The sequence below is a fragment of the Poecile atricapillus genome, chromosome 12 (genome assembly GCF_030490865.1).
Source record: "Poecile atricapillus isolate bPoeAtr1 chromosome 12, bPoeAtr1.hap1, whole genome shotgun sequence".
Classification (NCBI taxonomy): Eukaryota; Metazoa; Chordata; class Aves; order Passeriformes; family Paridae; genus Poecile; species Poecile atricapillus.
The window spans coordinates 20,376,796-20,391,027 of record NC_081260.1 but is presented as its reverse complement, the minus strand read 5'-3'; the positions used below and the strand labels follow the sequence as shown (position 1 = coordinate 20,391,027).

Sequence of the window (14,232 nt, the reverse complement as noted above, 5' to 3'; positions counted from 1 at the left end):
GGAAACCTTGCCCCATAGCATTTTGTGCCTTCTCTTAATGGCTCCTGCCCTCCAGTACCTCAAGGTGTGTTTCACATGGCTCTGGCATTTGGGCTCTGCCCCCCCTCTACTGGGTGAGTGCTAAGTCAGATCTGACTTAAAAGTCCATTTAAAGTTGGGTTAATGAATTGCATTCTTAGCTACCTGAGCGGGAAATATGAGGAATATCATGGTTATCTATGTTTTCTTGTAACAATGTGCATTGTTTTCATTTTTCAGTGAAATTAGTATTGAACTTGAGCAAGCTTTTTGGAAGAAACCAAACATGACTAAATGCAAGTTACTGGAAAAACTTCCAAATAGTATTCTAGACCTCCAAAATATCAAGCTAACAGAAGGTATGGCACCAGATACTGCAGTGACACAGTGAATCACACCAAAAATAGTTGTATTGGGATAATGCTCACCTTGCACATCTGAAGAAGCAATAAGATTGTTTTTGTGCATCCTGCGCATCTGGTGATCTTAAAGGTTTTTTATTGTTGATGAATTATGCAAGTGCTTACAAATTTTCTATCAAATCCCCTATTCTCAAAGCCTACACTTAGATTTAGAGCTAAGTGAGTAACTAGTGAATAATGTGGCAAGTTTTGCCTGCTTATACACTCTGTTATCACATCAAAACAGCTCACAGTACCTCATGGAAAGAAGCACAAATCAGTGCCTGGAGTTGAAAAGCTGGTGCTGTAATTCATGTAAGCTATGAGATTACCTCTACCACCTGTTCATACTTTTTTTTAAACTATGCCAAACAGTGCGAGTAGTTTGAATGGTGAACAAACTCAATACCAGAGCTTATCCTAATCCTCAGAATTGCATCAATTAATAGGTCATGGAAAGATATCTGGAGTTGCACACAGTCTGTCTGACTCCCAGGGTGTAAAATCTGCTTCTATACAAAAATTATAGAAGGCTGATGAGATGATGAATGGCAAATACAAATACAGAATTTGCTTTTGCTGCTGTACCAGGTAAGCAGCATTAGGGACAGAGGCAGATCATGTAATCATTATTTGGAACTCACAAATTCTTGTAAACAGCCAAGTTAGAACTAAATATTATTTGCAGATAGTATTTATAAATTCAAAAGCAGGTGACAGGATTCTTTTGAAAAGTACAGTATTTTCTTTAAAATACAATCTGAGATATGCAGATTTTACTTAGAAGTTTTTACTGGTTCCATTGACATGTTGAGGGTTTATTGACTAATTCTTCGGACATAAGTTCGTAATAGATCAGGAGCATTAGAGAGACGCATGTAGATGTATGGTGAGACAGAGAGCTATGCCACATAAGTCATCTGCACTTCCTTTTTTTTCAGAGAATGCACAAGATGTTGTACAGCATATTTTATACCTCTTGCCTGATGCAACACTGCATGCAGAAGAACTAGAAATCATTGCAAGGAAAATTTCTGATATCGTAGAGCTTGCAGATATGAGTGTGACACTTGCAGAGACTGTGTTGTCTATACTAGACTATATTCTGCTGCAAGAAATAGAAGATGAGAACTTTAGAAAAATAACTGATTGGTAAGTAAGACAACTTGTCCAGAAGAGGCTTCCTAAGCTGAAATGGCACCATGGTGTAATTTATTCAGTCTATTAAAATATCATCACTGCAGCTAGCAACTTCTGTGCTTTGATCTTAAACATATTTGAGGTTTTACCAGCAGAAATTGGTTATTGTGTGGTCAAAGGTGCTTTTAGCAGAACCTATTCTGCAGAAATCCCCATTCCAGTGTTGATCCCTGTGGGCATCCCAGCCTGGAAGCAGCCCAGGGATTGCCCAGCTGCCACCTCCTCTAGCAAGGACCTTTGTGGCTCAGCAGGGAGGGCTGTGGGCAGTTTAGCATGGAGACACAACTCTCTTCCACCCTCTACGCTTGCTGATAAAGACTTTTTAAACACAGCCATTCAATGTTAGTCTTCAAAATATATACTTAGGGTCCTGCATCCATGATGTGATTCTCACACATGCTAAAATCAAGGTTCTTGACTTTAAAAACACCTCTCCTCTTTGAGGTCTTAAAGGGAACTCAGCTGCCTGGTTTCGAATGCCTGAGCAGAGCACTGTCCAGAGCAGTGCAGCCAACCTTGACAAGGGCAAATGCAAGGACACAGAGTTTACCTATTTGGTGTTTTGCTGGACAAGCCCCTGAGCAGCAGCTCTGCCTTCAGAGTATATCCTGCCTGAGGTGGTGAGAAGTTGGAGTATGGACTTCTAGAGGTTCCTACCAGACTAAACTGGCTCTAATATTTCATCTCCTGGTACAATTAGGTGATTGAAAATAATCAAATTAGCAGATTTTACAAGTTACTGCCTTGAAAATGAAGTGTAGTTTTTGACTGGGTGTGGATTTTGACTTGAGTCTTCTCAGAACTTCTTTCTATTGTCCCCGCAGGAGGGTATCTCCCACCTGCCAGAGGCCACTAAATCGTGCCAACTCAACTGCTCGACACCATCTGTGCCTCTGCAGACAAAGTGCCATCTACCCCCAAATGAACCCATTCTGCTCTAGTGCTTGCTTCTTGTTATCATAAATCAGAGCAAAGACTTTTAGTCTCTTGGGTGTGAATTATGAAACCAGCAGAACATTTCAAGAGTTGCATTTTTGTTTTCTTTCCGTTGCTCTTAAGTATCCTGAAGATGACTGAGGAGATGGGCTATAAGGTTCTCTACACAGAGAGAAATATATCAGTCATAACTACGTCCTTGGCCCTCTTAGTGCTGCGTCCAGATCCCAGCCTGTTTGGAGGACTGGCCTTTGGCATTACCTCCTACAACAGAGGCGTGGATCTCAAGGTGAGAGCCAAGTATCACCTCAGAGACCACAGACTAAACCAGACAATCCTCCTGCTCTTTTGTCTCATTTTGAATTTGACCTGAGGATGGCACGTCTGAGCATGTCATCTCTCTCCTGCAGATCAGTGTACAAGAAAACCCTTTCAGAAAGGCTTTGGCCTCGGTGTTTCTGCCAAAATCCCTGAAGAACTTCCTAGGGATCAAGTACTCTGACCCAGACAGGCGTTCAAAGATCCAGTTCAAGTTTTTTGGCACTACTTCACTTTTTCTGGTAACTACGACTCCCAGTAAACCCTAACACAGCAGGAATGGGCTCAGCTGTTCTCTGTGCCTACAAAAGAAATTCCAACGGCATCATCTCTTCAGGGCACATTAGCATCAGACTGATGGAGGGATGTGCAGGCAAAATGTACTCAGGCAGCAAAACCTTCTCTGAGGCAAGGATGCTCTGAGAGGTGCCTATAGACCTTAACTTTTTTTCATTTTCTGTAGCTGATGTTATTTTAGACCTTCCGCTCTGCAGGAAAAGAACATACCCTAACTTTCTTTGATAGTAAGCATGATGCGTAGCATATGCCAAACATCACAAAAATAATTTCAAGACATAGGTCTCCATTGAAATAACATAGAAGCATGACATGCAGGATTTATGACTATTCTAGTACTTACTACATTTTCTTAAGGACAGGTGGCTATAATTTAGAAAGGGAGACATTTCTTTGAAATGATAGCTCATACAGTGCTCGTACAGCTAAACAATGCTTTGCACAACAAAGGAGCATTCACAGTTGTGTCTCCTGTTTAATGAGCTTAATGATGTACAACCAAATGTTTAAATGTACTGAAACAATTACACAGCTTTCTCAGTCCAGCTGGTGCATCTGAAACTCAGTCCTGCTTTAGCTGATGTGGAGACTGTCCCTGAGCTGCAGCTAACTATGTTTTTTAATGACATAGCAAGTAGCCAAATTACTTCAGTCATCCCATGGAGTTTACCTGATTGCCATTGCCAAGGAATATAGTTTAAAAAAAATATAAAAATGAGAGCAAGAAAGAGCTTGGATTCATTCTGCATGTGTGTTTTTTTTCCCCTGCAGGATGACAGTTTAACGATGGAGAGGTTGAACACTTACGTTGTGAGTGCCAGCATTGAAAATGCATCAGTTCAGAACCTTAACGAGCCTGTGACTGTTACTCTCCACCACATAGACCAGAACAGGGTAGGTTATGTTCATTTCATCAGGGACAAAGTGAGACAAAGCTGACTTCACTTACCCTTTCAATAAACTGGGAACAGGACAAATAAACTTAAAACACTTTGCTGCCTGACCTCTCCATGATACATGGACCCAAACTTTGACTGACCACACAGATCTCACTGTTTAATAATTCTTGCAGGTCGCTAAAGCTTTTGTCTCCACTCTAAATCCATGCTTAGCAACAAGGAACATTTTTATTGTTTCCTTTTTGGCAAATAGTTTATTTGCCAAAAATAGTAGATTTTGGATTGGACTGAAATGATTTATCCTTGATCTGCATTTGGAAAATTGGTTATGTCATCAAAGGAGAGGAGCTTAAAAAACCCCAAAACCTTGAAAAGATGTTTTCAAAATCAAAGTGTTTTGTTTTGTTTCAGGAACTTGAAGTCTATTTTATTTTTAAATGGGCATGGGTAAAATTTATTGATTGAATTCCTCCTTAGCATATTTGTGCTGCCAATGTTTAAGGCCCAGCATCCACGTATTACAAACCCGAGGCAGAAGAAAATTTTTCGATAAGCTGAACTTGGTTCAAGTTTGAGTTAATGAGGACTTGTAGTTGCTGCTTTCATGGCAAAATGCTCTTTCCATTAGCAAATATATACCCAGAAATTTCACCTAGATATCCCCTCTCTTCTGTCATTTTTACTCCACCAGGCCATCTGGCACCTTTCATATTTTTTCCTTGACCTTTTAAAATTATCTTAATTAAATATTTAATGAGTTATCATCCAAACCTACATCTTTGGCTGTGTGCCTAATTACATATGACAGCCTACAAATCACACAATAGCTTATCTGTTAGACTGGCTTCCTGTAAACTCTGTGTATTTTTAAACTTTATTAATGATGTAATAATAATAAAAGTAAATGAATCTGTGCCTTGGAAAAGTTTGCTGCAGCATTATGAGTAATAAACTAGAATGTCCCCAAGAGAAATCTTTGCACTGAATATCCATTTACACCTGTTCAGCTCTCACTTGTCTTCCCTGCCTGGTTTCAGAGAGGGGAATTACTGAAAATCTAAAGTAAACATTTCTTGTAGGGTTTTTGGTTTTTTTTTAAGGTATCAAATCTCAGGTTGTTATTCCAGGTCTTAGTCATAACTTCACCAGTAATTTGGTGTGACATCTCAGGCACCACATGAACCTGATGAGATTAGACACAGAAATTGGCCTCAGGTGAATGATTTGTCAGATTTGCTGCTGTCCTTAAAAGACTACAACGTATTGAAAGATACACGTAAAACTGGGGAAAATCACTATCTCGCAGGATTTCCCTTGGTAAAGGGGAAGGCAAAAAGTGTGACTCTGCTAGTTTAGTGCCACAGGTGAGATGGCCAATATCCTGGCTGGCTCCCCAAGCCCAAGTGTCCAGCTGCCCCTGACCTCGTGGCATCTCCACTCACGCACAGACCCCCTGCAGCACCGCACACAAATAATCATGGACATGAGTGGGCTTTGCTGCCAAGCAGTGCAGGGGAAGTCAAATCCAAATGACTTGGTCATACACCCCAATCAGAGGTGAGATACACCATCTGAAAGTGCAGATGGAGCGCAGATGTCCTAAATAAATGTCACAGCCTCCTTTCTTCTCTTTCCAGGGCAATGCAGCAGTGCACTGTGTCTTTTGGGACTTTGGGAAAAACAGTAAGTGTTACTTACCGAGCTGGCTCTGTCCCCAGCATCGCAGAAGCTTTGGCTTTTCGACATTGCACCTGGAAACCTGAGTTTGTGCTGCTGCTTTGTGTTGATGTCGACACCTCAGTACTCAGTGTTATCACCAGGGATATGGGTATGACATTGTGCAGTGCTGCCTCTACATGATTAAGAGGACTTCACCTAAGAAAAGGGCAGAAATGCAATGAAACGTCAGATGAATTCTTGCCGTGACTTCGGGGAATACAACAGGGGCTTTGCTGGGGCCAGGTCTTTAAAATGGCTCAGACAGTCACAAGACAGAGAGAGATAATTGTAAATTGGGTTAACTCAGAGCATGCGGGAGAGGTTTCCTCCTCTGCAATTACTAGGAGTAGAAATTATTCATTTCTTTTTAATCAGAAGCTTAGCTTCTGAATATGTGATGCAGACTACATAGATAGGGTCATAACGTTCAGTCTTACCAGTGACTACTTCAGCGCTGCGCTCTACCTAAACAAATCCTCTGCCCTGTGCTTGTTTCTTTTCTTCTGTTTCCACCTCCTCGAGCACAATGTAGCCCAGCACTGGGTCTTTATCTTCTTTCTTTCTTTGTGTGCAGATATGTAAATGACTCTAAATATTTTTTCATTCCACCGAAAGCTTTCATCCAAATTTTGAGGTTCTCAGGTGACTACAGAAGATGTGTTTTCATGTGAAATCTCACTTGTGTGTTGCTAAATGACCCTGCAATCTGTACTAACTTGAGCTCATCTTCACACACGCTGTGTGCTGCACAGCTATACATGATGGAGGATGACTAACTCTGCTTAAAAATCCTTTTTCTCTGTTGCACAGATGGACTGGGTGGTTGGAATACAACGGGGTGTGAAATGGAATATACAGATATGAATTATACAATCTGTTTTTGTAACCACCTTACCCATTTTGGAGTCTTACTGGTGAGTACTCTGTGAGTCATCTCCCAGAAAGTCCCGTGGCACTAAACAAAGTCATCACTAGTTTTGGAAAAGAAATGGGAGATGCATAGCTATACAAGCTCTTAGATGTCTGCAATTTTGCCAAAATGAGCAAAAACAAAAAACCCAGTTATGATAATTTGACGGTGTAAAGTCCTTTAAGTGTCACTTGCTTCAAGGCAATTTTGTTTTACATATGTAGTTTGTACTTCGAAGTGTAACTTAATCAACCTTAATGTGTTATTTAATGTGTTGGAAGTACTGTGTTAAATTTACTAACTGCCAGTGACAACTAATGACATTACTTTTTGAAAGTTTTATCTATGCTTCATCAGAAAGTGAAGTTTAGTATAAATATGGGAGATCTCATTATCTATCACCTCTTATTGTGTGCTAGAAAACTGTCTCTAAAAGCAAAATGTCAAAAGCTGGGATGACTGCCTGAGAATGGGCTGCAACAAAGGCAAAGAGACAGGGGAGTTCTAGGCAAACCAAGTAGACTAAATTGGCTATTCCCAGTAGGATACAGCCCACACGATGGGGTGAGGCCCCACCTTTGCCTTTGGATGTTTCCCCTAGAAGTCAGCACGACCCTGCTCCAGAGGCAAAAGCCCTCCTGGGAGTAAAACTGTGGCTTTACAGAAGGGAATTGAGATTCAGATCTCAGACACTGGTTCGAGTTCCAGACATTTTGTCAAGTTTTCATTCAAGCAAGAAGAATTCAGTCTGAGTTTCAGATCACACCTCTTACTGTCACTTTGGTAATTAGTACAGCTACAGGTCTTCAACAGCACCATCCATGGGACATCAGAGATGTAGGTTACCAGTCTGTGGTTCAATGTTTCATGAAATAGAAGAGAAGCTGTTTCAGGGAACAACAAAATCCCCTCAATGTTCCTCCTGGTAGCAGCTGTGGAGAAGCAAGGCCAAGCCTCCTGTCTAATTTTCCAGTGGTGCTTTCTGGACAGGGAGGATCTACTATGCTCCAAGACATTTAGCAGGTTTGTGCAGGTCCCAAGCATGGCAGCTGCCACTGAAACAAAGTAGTTTCTCCTACAAAGTGAGCTCCCAGTGGAATAATTTCGGTAAGATCCCAGAATCCATGTTTGTCCTTTCTGAAGAACATCTTTTCTAGCTTTATGCCTTATTGCTGGATACTTTAAATACTGCTGGTTAATTTACCATTTGCTAGTTTGGATATTCTGTGGGACTATACAATAAGAAACACATAAATATATTAATGGAAAATCTCTAAAAGTAGCAGTAAGCAGTACAGTAATTTCACAATGTGAAAGTGTGGAAGGGAATTTTCTAAATCCATCTTGGCAAAAAACAGTGTTTCTTTATCTTGTAACACAGGACTTGGCCCGGACAGAAATAGGTGTCACGCATGATCATATATTAACTCTGATAAGCTATGCAGGATGTGGTGCTTCTTCCTTTTTTTTGGGAATAACGCTCATGACATACCTAGCCCTTGAGTAAGTCTGATCCTTTCTCTTACACTGATTTTAATATTTTGGCAATAAGGAATTTGCAGCAATTATCAGAATGTTTGTTAATATTTGATGCTGTGATGCATAAGAGGGAAGACTGAGAGCTGACAATATAAATATTGCTTTATTTTGACGTCTGTTGTGAAATCAGAGAGATTTGAGTACTCATACTTCAATACAAGCACCTGTCTGAACTGTTCAGCAATCTTTATGTTCCTAAATTTCACAAAATCATTGCATATTTTGGATTGGAAGGGATCTAAAAGGCCCTCTAGTTCCAACACCCTGCCATTGGCAGGGACACTTTCCACTAGACTGCATTGCTCCAAGCCCCATCCAATCTGGCCTTGAACACTTCCAGGGGATGGGGCAGCCACAGCTTCTCTGGGCAGCCTGTGCCAGGGCCTCCCCACCCTCACAGTAAAATGTCTGTAAAGACTAAAAATTTCTGTAATTTCAAAAATTTACCCCTGGACATGGGTGAGATATTACATCAAGAATCTGGAATATTCCTGGGTATAGGCTGTAAATTGGATGATAACCTTGTGGACTTGCCCTTCTTTTTAGGAAGGTGAGAAGAGACAACACCTCAAAAATCCTCCTCAACCTTTGTGCTGCACTGCTGATGCTGAACATGGTCTTCCTCACCAATTCCTGGCTGACCTCATTCAACCAGCCAGGCCTCTGTATTACTGTGGCCATGCTACTCCACTATTTTCTTCTTGCAGCATTCACGTGGATGTGCCTGGAGTCTGTCCACTTTTATTTGGCTCTTGTCAAAGTTTTCAATGCTTATGTCCCAAAATACATCCTAAAATGCTGCATTGCTGGCTGGGGTAAGTAGACTGATTCCCTCTTCACTTCTGTGCTTGTCAGCTTCTCTCAGATTGGGGCATATTTACAGAAGTAAGTGAAGATACTGAGCTAGCAGAAATGCAATCCACACCCTGCGTTACAAGGATGGATGGATCTCTTCTCCCAGGCTGTTCAGCTTAAATTTCTTCTGTGCCAGGAGACATTAGCAGAGAATGCTTGTTGGTCCTTGCACAGTCATATGCAACTGAAAGTGGGTGTAAGGCACTGCTTTCCTACCCCTCTTCTCTTTACAGGATGATTTATCATGGTACTTCATATGAGTGGGTCTGACTGTGGCAGTAATGCTACCCACAGCCTTCACCCCTGTGTGGGGATGCTCAAAGGTGATTTTACCTCTTTCTCCAGGCCTTGTGTCCATTTCTGGCATTCTCTTTCGGATTCCCATGCACAGAGTGGATTTGGCTTTCATTCATCGCTCTCCCAAGGAATTCCCTTGACAAGTATCAGAGACTTGTTTGGGAGAAACATACCAAAAAGAACCCAAATTTGGTTCACCTGTTAGAAAAGGTGTTATCAGAGGCACTGACCTAGATCAGAATTTTGGCTGTATTATTTGGGTCACCATTAGATGCTGTTTTAAGTTGGGTTTTTTTTGTTTTTTTTTTTGCTCTTGCATAGTGTGCAGCGTATTATCATGCCTATCCTCAGATCTGATGTCACACAATTGTTCTCAGGGGCAGCCATCCTTGGTGGTGCTCTTGACAGTAGCTTCTCTCTACAGAAAAGCCAGAACTGAAAAAAATCTGGGAAATATGTGGAAGTGAAGCCTGATAAAGCACTGCCTGGGAAACATCTGTCTCTTTGAGTTCTTAACACAAAGTGCTGTGGTCTGCTTGTCCTTCGACAATCAACTTTTGTAATAATCAGTTGGTTTTATTTTACCAGATTGGATCCCTTCTGGAGATGTTTGAAGACTCACAAACATTTTGCAAACACACATATTTTTATGCCTACTCATTTGTAATTTGCATAAATAAGGAGATTAAACCTGCTATGCTACACATATAATTACACTTGTTTCGGAAGGAGCTTTGGGGGTGGAATTTGATCCAAAGGTGCACACATCTGCTGTAAATTATGTATCAGAGATTATCTGACATCTTTCCATATTCCCAATTTTTTATTTTGAAACAAACTATTTATTTATCTTTGCTTTCCACATTAGGAATACCAGCTATTGTAATTGCCTTTGTGCTCATTATAAATAAGGACTTCTATGGCAATGGGTCGCTCTCTGAGATCCATCCTTACAGCAATTTGTAAGTATAATACTTTAAGCTTTTTGATGGTCACCAGAGTATTTGAAAAACACAAGAAATAACTAGAAATAACTCACTTTTGTCTCCTCTCCCCCATCTTCACCCTCTCCTTTTAGTGGTTCTGGTTTATAGGAACATGGCTACTACATGAAGTAATTTTCATATCAGTGAATTGGGCTTGAGGAAAGGGATGGTTTCTGTCAGGCAACTTCATTTATATTTTCTGTGAAATTCTTTCTTTGCATTAACCCAGTCTAATGGGATATTTGCTTCTGCATGTTCTGGGTTTCTGGCAAACTCTAAAGGCACAATAATTGCTCCAGTATTTTGCACATTCCCTTCTGGTTTTTAGGTTTTGTTGTTGTTTTTGTTTGTTTTTTTTTTTTTAATGTCAATTCACAACACTGTCTCATCATTATTTCAAATAGTTTTATCTCAATCATCTCAACCTCTTCTCTTTTTCAGTAGGAAAACACTGCATTCTTTCATTCTTTTTAAAAATGTTTTTTATAGCAGAGAATGCTTCTATTTCTTCACCTGCTTCTTGTTTAGCACAATCATTAGTTGGTGAAATTACCTGGAATATTTGAACTTTCTCCCACTAGAGAGGGAAACACATACCCATGACACCTCAGAAGGAAAATTATTCCCCATCTTTAACAAAAAGAACTAAAGAAAAACAAGAAGTAAAATTCACTAATTTATGTCTAAGGAAAAGCTAACCAGTGGTATGCTATTATTTAGACCCCTAATTAAGTCATATTCAACTTGGTTTCCCTAAGGCTGTATGTCTTTGTGTTTATACACTATTAAGTTGTAAAATAATTGTCAGCTTTATCTGAATTTTCCAGAAATATCCATGTCTTAAAGTCACTGAATTTCCATAACATCCATAAAAAAAGGTGAGTGCAGGGATTCTATTAATGTCCTCACTGGGGCGAAATAACAGGTGCTAGGGAATGCCCCTAACTAGGTGTTGGAGAACTACACAGAATGCTTTTTTTAGGAACCAGACTTCCTGAGTTTCTCCCTCACAAAATTCCTTATTGAATACACACCTCCCTTTCTTGCAGTTGCTGGATCCAGGACAACACAGTGTTCTACATCTCTGTTGTGGCCTATTTCTTCTTAATATTTTTGATGAATACAGCCATGTTCATCACTGTTCTCCTTCAAATCCACTCTGTGAAAACAAGGACACAAAAGACTTCCAGATTCTGGAAACGGGCTGTTCTCCAAGACCTCAAAAGTGCTTTCAGCCTGATGTTTCTTTTGGGCTTAACTTGGGGCTTTGCCTTTTTTGCCTGGGGAGCAGTGAGGATATTTTTCTTGTATCTCTTCAGCATTTTTAACACCTTGCAAGGTAATTTCTGAATGGAGCTATGCTATAAACACAAGGGTTTAAGGATGTGAAATAAAAATGTCTGTAATATCATGTCACTCAAGCATGGGTGAAGAGGAGAACCGATACAGCTTTTGCATTACAGCTTCATGTATTTTAAAAGGAAAGCTCTGTTGCAGTGGGATGACAGTGTTGTTCAGATAACATTGCTGTGATAGGTAGACTATTAAAGACATGAATTCATGCCTTGGAAACACAGGTCCCAATAACTGCGCCTTGTCAGGAGCTGGCATGATCCTTTTCTGGGCATAAAAACGATTGACAGAATCCACATTGAATCTCAGGGTATTCTTAAACCAAATCTGCAGAAAACTCTTCCTGTCACCCTTTCATATGCACAAAGAAGTCAGTGCAACTCTAGGCCAACATGATTATAAAATCATAGGGTGGCTTGGGTTGGAAGAGACCTTAAAGATCCTGATGCTGGGCCAGGAACACTTTGCCCACAAAGAACGCACTGCTATCAGTGGCATGACAAAAGTTTAGAAAAGAGGCAGCAGGTTGGAGAACAAACATGAAAACCCATGAATCTCTCCTTTCTTCTTTAGGGTTCTTTATCTTTGTGTTTCACTGCCTAATGAAGGATGAAGTAGTGAAGCAGTGCCGAGTTTACTTCTACTGGGGAAGATTTTGTCTGAGTGGTTATTCTGGTAAGCACTGAAGGGATTTGTTTAGTTGACTCATAAACCTTTGTCTGCTGCTGGTGTCACATTTGTTCTGCATTAAGAAATAAAGCTCCTCTCAACAGCCCCAATGCATTGCATTGGATAATTGTTCTTTAATAGGTCTTTATCCTCTTGTATTAACTGCTCATGTGATATGATGACAGGGTGACAGCATGCAGGAAAAACTGCAGATTTTCAAAACCTATTTCAGCTCGGTCTCTTAATTCTGTTCTTACATGCCATTCAGTGTTCCCTTATGTGAGCCATGTTTTTTGGTGACTTTCCAGTCTTCATAAAGCTGAGATTCAGAAATTTATGCAGAATAGTGGGCATACTAGTTGCTATTTCTTTTATGTGCAGGAGCTGGATTTGCTCAGCCTGGGAAGGAGAAGGGAGATGTCTTGCTGTCTTTGGCTATCTGAGGGGTAGTCACAGAAAAGATATGGATTTTCAGAGGTGCACAGCAAGAAAACAAAAGGCAATGGACACAAGCCACAAGTGATGGAAATTCACGTTATTTACAAGGAAACACATTTTTTTACTAGTTGGGTGTCTGTGACCCAGAGAGATGGCGGGAGAAGTCCCTCTCCATGAAGAGTCAAAATTCAGTTGGACAGATGCCAGGCCAACTTGACCCCACTCTGGGCAAGAGGTTGGAGTGAAGACCTCCAAAGGCCCCTTCCAATCTAAATTATTCCAAGACTCTTCTGTTTGCCAGCTCAGCAAGAAATAGCCTGTGTTGCGATTTATTCCGGGCTACTCCAGTGATGTTGATTTTTTACAGAAACATGGATAACTCTGTGTGTCTATCAAAATGAAAAGATGTTATGAATGGGTCTAACAAAGGAAAAGCTTAACCAGTTTGTTTCCAGGAAACCATACTAAAAATCCTATATTAATACCTGTGTCTTGTGCCCAGCATCCTGTGCTGCCGAGGAAGAGGCAGCTTTCCATTTGCAGAAGGGTAATTCAGCACAAGTGCTCTCAGTAGCAAGCAGAGTGTTTGTTCTCCCTTGAGCAGGAGCCAGCTCAGTGTTGATCACACTATAGTCACAATAAGGACAAGGTTTCAATTCCTACCCTTTGTGTGACTCCTGCCTCCTTCTTTGTGTCCTTATCAAATTAATATTACTAGACTGGGTCCTCAAGGGGAAATAGAACACTGAATTGCTGGTATCCAGCCTCATCTGCACAAGTGTGATGGAGCTAATGTAAAAATCAACATTGTGCACCGTGTGGCCCCAGCCTCCAGGCAGGAATAAAGATGGCACAGGAAGCAAGCGCAGACCATTCCCTTCTGTGTTCTCTGGTAGTTTGAGATGTTGCAACTGTACAGAATTTTATTACTGCACCTTCCACTCTCTGATTTCAGGCTGGAGTGGGTCAGGTGCCCCCGCTGGATCTACACCAAAGCATTTAAACTGCTTTGCATTTTGCATTTTTTAAATGCATTTAAACATTTAAAAGATGGCACAGGAAGCAAGCGCAGACCATTCCCTTCTGTGTTCTCTGGTAGTTTGAGATGTTGCAACTGTACAGAATTTTATTACTGCACCTTCCACTCTCTGATTTCAGGCTGGAGTGGGTCAGGTGCAACTGCTGGATCTACACCAAAGCATTTAAACCACAAATCACCATCCCAGGCTCTGCGGAGTCTACATTCTAATGGAACGAGTTCAACTTTCAATGCAGATTGGCTTCCCAGGACTTCTTCAGATACAAATTTTAAGATTGGTAAGAAAAACTATGCGTACACTGCATAGACTATAATAGATATATATCATAATAAATTCCATATGGTGACAGCAAAATCC

The 14,232-nt window shown here is 40.7% G+C and overlaps 1 long non-coding RNA gene across 1 annotated transcript in view; it reads right to left on the bottom strand.

Annotated features, from left to right (window-relative positions):
* Positions 1–14,232, bottom strand: part of LOC131583518 (uncharacterized) — a 49,365-nt gene that overhangs the window by 15,100 nt on the left and 20,033 nt on the right. The window contains exon 2 of the long non-coding RNA XR_009278531.1: positions 5,768–5,944. This is a non-coding gene — a long non-coding RNA (uncharacterized LOC131583518). The remainder of the gene's footprint in view (positions 1–5,767; positions 5,945–14,232) is intronic.